Genomic DNA, 9,194 nt, shown 5'->3' with positions numbered 1-9,194 from the left:
GTCCCTCTGAATCGCCCCTGGTCCCCCAGAGAAGCCCCTAAGTTTCTCTATAACACTCTCTGAAACGTCCCTTAGATCCCCTGGAACATCTATGGACTCTGGAGACGGTTCCTGATACGGCATTGAGACCTCCTGGAACTGGGCTTTACCGGAGATTTAAAAACCCAGGTAAACCCAAAGAAAGATAATTAATCAGTAGGCTTTAATATTTTCAGGAAAGTTTCAGAAGTGTTTGTGATTTCTGAAAAAAAAAGCTGGCTCATTTGGTACGTATAAAATGGCCTTTAATACTAGTAATTTCAAAATTCTCATACTCAACCAGGGTGCACTCCGTAAGCTTTTTCTCTGTTTTGGTATTGGAACAACTTCCCTGGCGATTCTTCCAGCAATACCATCATGGTATTTCAATAATTCTTTCCGAGGGCTCCTCCAAAAAAATCTTTCAGGGCTTCTACAGGAATTCCTTCTAGAGGTTCCTACTGAAACTCCATCACCAGGAGGATTTCCAAGATAAATTTAAGTCGAAATCCCCAGAGCAATCAGCAGAGCACTTTCCAGAGGAACTTCTGGGGAAACTCACAGAGAAATTCTCGCAGTAATTCTTGAAGGTGCGAACTGTGAGAAACTATCTAATGAATTGCTGTTGGAATTCTCACCAAGATTCTGCGGAGAATTCTGAATTCACTCCAGTGGAAAACCAACATTTTCCGCAGACACCACCTACTTTGAAAATCATAACTCAAGAACGAAGCATCGTCGACACAATGTTTTTTTTTTGTAAAATCATTAACAAATTTTCTCAGCAATGGAAAAAAACAATACAAAATGAAAATTGTTTTCCATAAAATGTTCCACTGTTGAGGAATATCGGTTGAAAAAATCGGAAAAACTATTTTTGATGTCCGGAAAAATTCTTAAAAAAATATTTTTGGAAGAGAATAACATAAGCTATGTTCTGTAAAATTTCCAAGATGTGATTTTTCTCCGTTCCTGAGTTATGACCAGTTTTGTGGAAATGGTCCAGATGTTGGTTGATTTTCGACCGTCTTGATTATTAATTTGCACAAAATTGATCATAATCCAGGAACGGAGAAAAACCACATCTTGAAAATTTTACAGAATATGGCTTATGTAATTCCCTACCAAAAATATCTTTTGTTTAGAATTTTTCCGGACTTCGAAAATAGTTTTCCGACTTTTCCAACCAATTTTCCTCAACAGTGAAAAGTTTAGATGCAAACATTTTTTTTTGTATTTTTTTTTTTTTTGATCGCTGAGAAAATTTGCATACGATTTCACAAAAAAACATTGTGTCTACGATGCTTCGTTCTTAAGTTATGATTTTTCTAAAAAACGGCTCCTATAGCAAATCTTGAAAATTTCACATAATATGGCTTATTTGATTTCCTTTCAAAAATATTTTTTAGAACTTTCCTTTCCGAAAATACCTTTTCCGACAATTTCCTCAACAGTGGCAAAATTTGGGGAAAACAATTTTCATTTCGTATTTTTTTTAAGTGTTGACAAAACTTTCTTATGACTTCTCAAAAATATATTGTGTCTACGATGCTTCGTTCTTGAGTTATGATTTTTCAATGTAGTTGATGTCTGTCGAAAATGTTAGTTTTCCACTGGAGTTTTCCGGAAAATTAGGCGACCCTGAAAGACTCACTAACGCTACCTAGCAGATAAACCTCAAATTCACTAATTCATAATCAGATAGCTCTGGACGTCCTAATCAACTTTCCCAAAGACGAAATTTTTCTATGTGGTGTGATTCTCGAGATTTGTCAGTATAGAATTTCTGATACACACTAGCGCCACCTAGTGGATGAACCTAGAATCAACTAGTTCACTATCGGATAGTTCTTGATGTCCTGATGAACTTTGCCGAATACTCCATACTTAACCCAAGAATAATTTCAACTGATAAATACTAGGTATCACAAGATGTTCACAGCACGAGTTCGGCGATTCTGACAATGGACTTATCCACCGATGAACCGAATTGGATGGATTCAAATACCTTTGTTTTGATGTTTAAATTAACAAAACAGTTTTAATTTTCTTGGATAGAATGACAGTTCAATTGATAAAATGACAGTTCGACCGGAAACAAAAAAAATTCCCCATTCAAACTTTAAATGCATTTTAAAAATAGTTCCCGGATTCCAAAAATTATGAAACTTTGGATTTCGAATAGTTTTCGGGCGGAGAATCCGAATCTGAAATAATCCGGATACCCCTAAAGAACCCAATTGGACGACTCTGATTGGAACAGACCCCGCTCTAGTGTCAAAATTCTCGGACCACGATGAATTCGGTTCATCGGTGGATAAGTCCATGGTCCACTGAACGAATTAATGCTGGTCTGCTTACTTTCACCGAAAATTTGACGTTTAAGCGGTGTCGGCTCCGCTCAAACGTCAAATTTTCTGTGCGAGTAAGAAGGCCAGCATTAATTCGTTCAGTGGACCATGGCTGTTGACACAACGCCTATGAACTTATCCACGATGACGTCACACGCCAACTGACAGCATGCTGTGAAACGGTAACTGCGGGCCGTGTTTACTAAAATCACTGCTCACATCTTGCATCCGGCTAGATCCGGTGAACATCCAGGGAACTTTCGGTCGCTGGATGTTCATGAATATGTCATTTTTTGTAAACAGTGCCCGCAGTTACAGATGAAAATAAGAAGCAATCCAGTGGAAAAAGAAGACCGTGGATAAGTCCATCAAAGCAAAACGTTGCATGATCACTAGCGCCGCCTACTGGAACAAATATGTACTAAATTACGTACTATCGCAGAGTCCCTAACCTCCTCAATAACTTTGCTGAAGACTTGCTGAAGACACTTGCCTTCCAGCGTGCTTCATTTCTCCACGGTAATCGCAAAAGTTGCTAATCTACAAATAGATCGCTGGGCGTAAATGGGTTAAGGTTTCATGGCACAAATTTCCCAAATGAAGGAGAACGTGCCTCTGGAGCCGACCTAATGAAATGAGTTAAGATGCGTTTCAGAGGGGTTCAGAGAGCTCCACGGCCGTAATCGCGCAAATCGCGCTTTGGACATTCATCTTGAGGAAGAGTAAGAAGATTTGGCATAGTTTTGTAAGAAAAAATGGTAGAAAGTTATTTAATTAAGATCTGTCGCGCAAATACAGTGTTAAAATCGGATAATTACTGTATGCCCATATTACATAATATTGGGGTCGATTTCTTCACCTCGGCTTAACCGGTTAGCCAGGCTTACTCATATAGTTGAACCTGGTTTAACGCTTAAGCCAGGGTGAATAAATCGGTCATTAGAGCATAAAATTCCTTTAAACAGCCACCATTTTAGATACTTTGAACGCCATCTAAGATACTCTGGTCGCCATTTTTGGACTCGTCTTTTCCATAACAAATTATCCCTAAACTGCATGATTTCAGAGCTCAAGACTCCATAAAACTGCTGTCATCTTGAATTTGGGTCGGCTTCTTGGATATTTTGGTAATCATTTATGAACTCCGGAGATCTTCTCCATACAAAATATACCCATATTACATGGTTTTGGAACCTGAAACTGCTTAAAACAGCTGGATCTTGGATTTCGGACCACCAGCTTGAATATTATGGTCAGCATTTTATGACTTTGGACATCTTCCCCATACCAAATATTCACATAAATATTGCATAGTCCTTAAAACAGTTGCCATCTTGGATTTTGGGGCCACCACCTTGAATATTCTGGTCGCCATTTTTGGGCTTTGGGCTTCTTCTTCATCTATCTTCTACAGTGATCCCACACCGTTGAATCACCCGCAGTTTATTAATCAGCTGTGTTTAAACGACCAATTTTGACAGAAAATTATAGTTTTGAATCGAAAAACTATTTTTGTAATATTAGTTCCACTATTCTTTAGAAAATCATATGATATTTTACCCCGGTGTGCGCTTTTATTGTGCGAAATAAACAAAAAATGTCAACGTGTTCCATTCGTTGTTTATGTTGTCGATTTTTTAGCTGCCCGCACAAGACGTCGGTTCGTGAGCGCTAAGTTTGAAACAAGTTTCGGAAAGTTTTGCTAAGTTTTTTCGAAAAATTCGAGTTGGAGTCTACGTAAACAGGTATGATTAACATATTTCTTATAAAGAAGTGTTGTATATCACCAGTAAAATTAAAAATTTTGAGTGAAAAGAGTGATTCGTAAATAGTGGGGAAAATTTGCATCTGGCACGATTTATGAATCAGAGATTACGAATGCGAGGAGGACATAAATTAATTATTTCTTTTCCTAATTTTGATAGGATGAGTGCAAAGACCATTAAGAAACACTCCGCCCGGGTCCGGAAACAGTATGATCCGGAAACATTCGAGCGTGCTGTCATTCTGGCAAGTAAAACAAAAAATGTGCGAAGTGCAGCGAGACAATTCAATGTGCCTAGCTCGACACTGCTGCGTCGTATAAACAATAAAGCGTTAAAACAAACAGGACCCAGGACAATTCTGAAGCCGGAAGAGGAGAAGCGCATAGTGAATTGGATTCTTTACATGGGAAAAGCAGGCTTTCCCGTCAGTGCAGCAGATTTGACGAGTACCGTGAGTGATTACGCCAAAAAGATCAGGAAAACTCGTCAGATTCCTCCATCGTTTCCAAGTAAAATGCCTGCACATCCTTCCTTATTCATCGGGTTGTAATTCCTGTTGCGATTTATTCTAGGTAAGAACTGGTGTCAAAGGTTCCTGGAGAGGCATAACAACATAAGGAAGAAATACGTCACCAAGTTATCGAAGGCTGGTGCCAAGGTTACGGAACAACAACTTCGTAAATGGTTCCTGGAAGTTGAAGAAACTTTGGCTGAAGAGAACGTTGACATGTCCATTTTCAACCAGCCTCAAAGGATCCTGAACCTCGACGAATCTGGTTTTCAACTGACCCCCAACGAATATAAAGCACTTTGCGGACAAAACGTACAGAATGTGTACTCCGTAATTAACAACTCGGATAAGGAATCCTACACTGTGCTTTTCGGATGCACTGCAGCTGGCGACCTAACTCCACCAATGATCCTTTATGCGGGCCAAAGAATCAGCAAAGAGATTGCCGAAAGTATCCCTGCAGGGTGGACAGTAGGCGTATCGGACGAAGGATGGCAGACCACCAAAACGTTTTATGAATACGTAGTAAACGATCTGTACAAATGGCTGGTGGAACGAGGGACTGAATTTCCTGTTGTTATATTCGTGGACGGCCATAAAAGCCATGTCAGCATGGAGCTGGCTGAATTTTGTGTGAAGCATCGGCTCATTATCATCTCCTTGTACCCAAATTCAACCCGGATTTTGCAGCCCTTGGACAAACTTTATTTTGGTCCACTGAAGAAAATCTGGTTCAAAGTCCTCAGGCAGCACCTCCTAGCTGACAATAATGCCAGAGTAACAAAAACCAATTTCGGAAGGCTTGTCAAAACTGCGGTCGACAACTTCACGAATTCCAAGGATTGTCTCAAAAAAGCTTTCAAAGTTTGCGGACTTTCTCCCTGGAATGTCAACGAAATCGACTTCAGTGAGCTGCCGGCCAACGCTACCCAGCCCGAAAATCTAACATCCGATGATACACTGCCCTACGAACCACTGACGAACGCTCATCTGGTGCAGTTAGAACAGGTTGAGCTTGGGCTTCAGCAAGCTCAACTCGCCAGATTCACTACAAATAGAGACAAGGATTTTTGGTACGGACCGTTGGAAGAGCTGGCCTTGTTCAATTTCTGGAAAAGTATCAAGGACAAATCGGAAGGTCTCATGTATACGGAGCCCTTGATTCCATTTCAAAGCCTAGCAGTGGATCTTATGATTGATAATGGCGGAGAATGTGTCATTCAGCCACTTGAACACATCGGTAATCATTCCTGTAAGTATAATACTATTCATAATAGCACAGCAAGAAAAAAAAGGTAATTTATGAAATAATTGTCTTACAGTTATCACATCTGATGATCTTAGTACGATCGTTGACTCAACTACGAATTCAATCACGGAAGTCGAATTTGTAAATTCCATTCAGGCTAGTGACGGTTTCCGTAAGTATAAAAAATATAGAAAAACTAATAAAAAAATAACTTATTTTCAAAATCTAATTTTTACAGTCGCTGCGCAAAATGTCAACAAAGATCCCGTTGCAGGCCCATCTGGTAGTGTGGGAGATACACTATCCGCTAAAGTCAATTCAGAAAACGACGTCTCAATGAATGCTAGCAATGCTGAAAATAGTTCTAGCTCCAGTAACGAAGACAGCACGCCTATCATCCCTTGTAATGAAGACCCGTTCGAGGGCATTCTGGTGTGGCCAAGGGTTAACGAGAACACCCACGGAAAAAAACGGCGTAAGCAGGAGCACGTGCCCTCGGTTGCCACAAGTGATAGGTGGCTGCAATGGTACAACAAAAAGGATTCGGATAAGAAACAGGAAGAGCTTGCAAAGAAAAATCGGATTGAAAAACGAAAGTTGATTAAACAACAAAAAGAAGAGCAAAAGGAAGAACAGAGACAAGAGAAGATCGAGAAAAAGAGGCAGAGAGATGAAGAGAAGGAATTGAGGCTGGCGAATAAGGAAAATGCAAAAAGAGCTAAGACTGTGAAACCGTCTAAACGCAAACAAAACTCCAATGATACGAACACCAAGCGTTTCCTCAAAATCAAAATCGGTTAATTTGATGAATTTCTGCCATGTAACCGAAAACAAGTCATAACAATACACATCTCAAGTGATAAATCGATAAATCTAACCCTAACCAGAAGCAGAATTGAAAATGTTTCATAAGACTGTTGCTATGATTTTTTTTAAATTTTTATCTTTTATTTAAATAAATTGTTATTTGCATAATATGTACCTGAGTTGTTAAGCTAAATAAATCCAATTGATTAGCTTTTAAATGTGGATTTTGCTTAGAAAAACAATAAAATTATGAGAAATTCTAAGCAACTGTACGATAACTTTTGTGTCCTGTCCATGTCACGCTTTGTTACATTGGGAATCCTAATTTTATGTGACGGTCATTAAGTTTGTCGAACCCTCTCCAGCTACCCCAAACCTAGAAGCGTCATGATCTCGCTGAATAGATGTAGAACGTCCATAAATTATATAACGTTCCAAGGGGGGGGGGGGGGTTTATAGGGTTCAGCAAAGAGTGACGAAGCATACAAAAATTTCAGAGGTCTCATATGAAAAGTGTGAAGAAGGGGGGAGTCGAAAATGAACGATTTTTGTGTGAAGCAATTTCTGGACGTTCCCTAAGCGTTTACCATCTGATTTTTATGGGATTCTCAAGCAAAAAAAGCTATGTACTCTATTTAATACATTGGCGTTTTGTGCCATCGCCACACTATATGATCTTTATATTCAGTGTTTGACATGACCACTTCCGTTAATACACTTCGAACTCGATTCCAATCCATCGACATAGTTAGCTATTGTAGTTTAGTAGAGTATTGTACCATTTGGGCAGGTGTACCTATTTTGGGCACTTGCCGCTATAACTAAGTCAATTTCATACGGATTGATTTGAATTTTTGTATAGAGTTAGGCACGTACAGTATCTAAAACTCTATACAAAATCTCAAACCAATCGGTTTGAGATTGACTTAGTTATAACGGCAAGTGCCCAAAATAGGTACACCTGCCCAAATGGTACAAGACCCTACATTCATTCCATAGTTGTTTAAACGTTCTATGTCGTTTGGTGTACTCAAAAAGGTAATAATCGGATGATTCATAAATCGTGTACTAATTGATTCATATTTGTGGACGTCTCCATGGCTGATTCATAAATTGTGGTATTGGGCTTTCTACATATAAATCAAAAAAATAATTTTACAATTTTTTCAATACGCAGAATGTTTGTTAACTGAGACTGTGGACGTATTCCTACTATTTGCTGTTCATTTTATCTAGGTATTTTGTTTATTCTGCTCCATATTAAATTTTAAACGTCGTACAAACCCTTAGATGATTCATCAGTGTGGGGTCAGTGTATATAAATAAAAATTAAATGGTGTTTGTATGTCACGAATAGGCTTGGGAACGGGTCAACAGATCGACATGATTCTTCCACTGTTGCATTCCGCCAGGGCTCCGACGTGTTCGTACGAAAAAAAATAATGAGAAAAAGTGACCGGGAAGTCAAGAAAAACGGGAAAATAAGAAAATCCATTTTGCGAGGCGTTTTTGTACAGAGCTGCATGTCAGAAAACACAGTAGGCAGGCAGGACGACGTTTGCCGGGACTGCTAATACCAAATATAACCGCATTGCATGGTTCTAGAGACTTGAACTCCTTGAAGCAGCCGCCACTTCTAATTGTGGGCCGCCATCTTGGCTTCTAGGTCGTTATCTTGATTTTGTGGCGGACATCGTGGTTTTCTGGTTTCCATTGATGATTGCCGCATAAAATTCGTCAACGATGCCAAAGTTCATATAATTCGGCGTACTTTGATGTGTCGCATGATAGGGTTTGGTTTTATAAATATATGACCAATTCACCGGTGCTAGTTTGGGTCACTAAAATGCCCAATGCCCATGTAACATACTTATCACAGGAAAGTCACGTCGGCGCAGGTTCACATAAGTCAATATGGCTTACTTCTAATATATAAATACTTATTTACTAGAAGTAAGTCACAGTGACTTCTGCGCAACAAAAACCTGCGCCGCCGTGACTCTTCTGTGACAAGTGTGTTATTTGGGTGGCCACAACTGCGGAACGCCTTGGCATATCTGGACCATTTTCAACAGCAAACAATGCAGTGAAATTCCGGTTCGATTTGTATTATAACCAGTAAAATCGGCCAATGGGAAGTTCCTTAGATGTGAGTGACCTTTTTTGTACACAAACATACATACACACTAGCGTGGTTCAAAAAATCGTTTTTGCTCCACACCGATTATTCGATTTGTAACCAGATTCTATGCCTTCTAACAAAATTTGAGCTCATTTGGCTGAAAATTGAGACTGCACAAGCCCTTCAAAGTTTGTATGAGAATTACTATGGGAAAACGATGTTTTTCATTCAATCGACCGTAGCATTTCCCCAAGTGCCCTAAAGGATGAGTTGACCCTTGGTACTCCTAGGCTACTCTATCAGCTACAACTTTGCCGAAAACCGCATTCAAATCGGATGCCTCATTAATTAGTTATCGATTTGTATCCAA

General features: G+C 39.4%; 1 non-coding gene across 2 annotated transcripts; it reads left to right on the top strand.

Moving 5' to 3' along the window:
- Positions 1-3,467: 3,467 nt before the first annotated feature.
- LOC109423978 (uncharacterized) lies at positions 3,468-7,543 on the top strand. Of its 2 annotated transcripts, XR_003898293.2 has the most exons (4): positions 3,471-4,644; positions 4,708-5,898; positions 5,969-6,067; positions 6,134-7,543. It is a non-coding gene; the product is annotated as an uncharacterized LOC109423978 (transcript). The 2 variants fall into 2 exon arrangements; XR_009996091.1 differs by having other exon boundaries at positions 3,468-4,644; positions 5,969-7,543.
- The last annotated feature ends 1,651 nt before the right edge of the window (positions 7,544-9,194 follow it).

The sequence above is a fragment of the Aedes albopictus genome, chromosome 1, assembly GCF_035046485.1.
Source record: "Aedes albopictus strain Foshan chromosome 1, AalbF5, whole genome shotgun sequence".
In the NCBI taxonomy this organism is placed as follows: domain Eukaryota; kingdom Metazoa; phylum Arthropoda; class Insecta; order Diptera; family Culicidae; genus Aedes; species Aedes albopictus.
The sequence above is the reverse complement of the archived record's forward strand: the minus strand, read 5'-3'. Positions and strand labels throughout refer to the sequence as shown.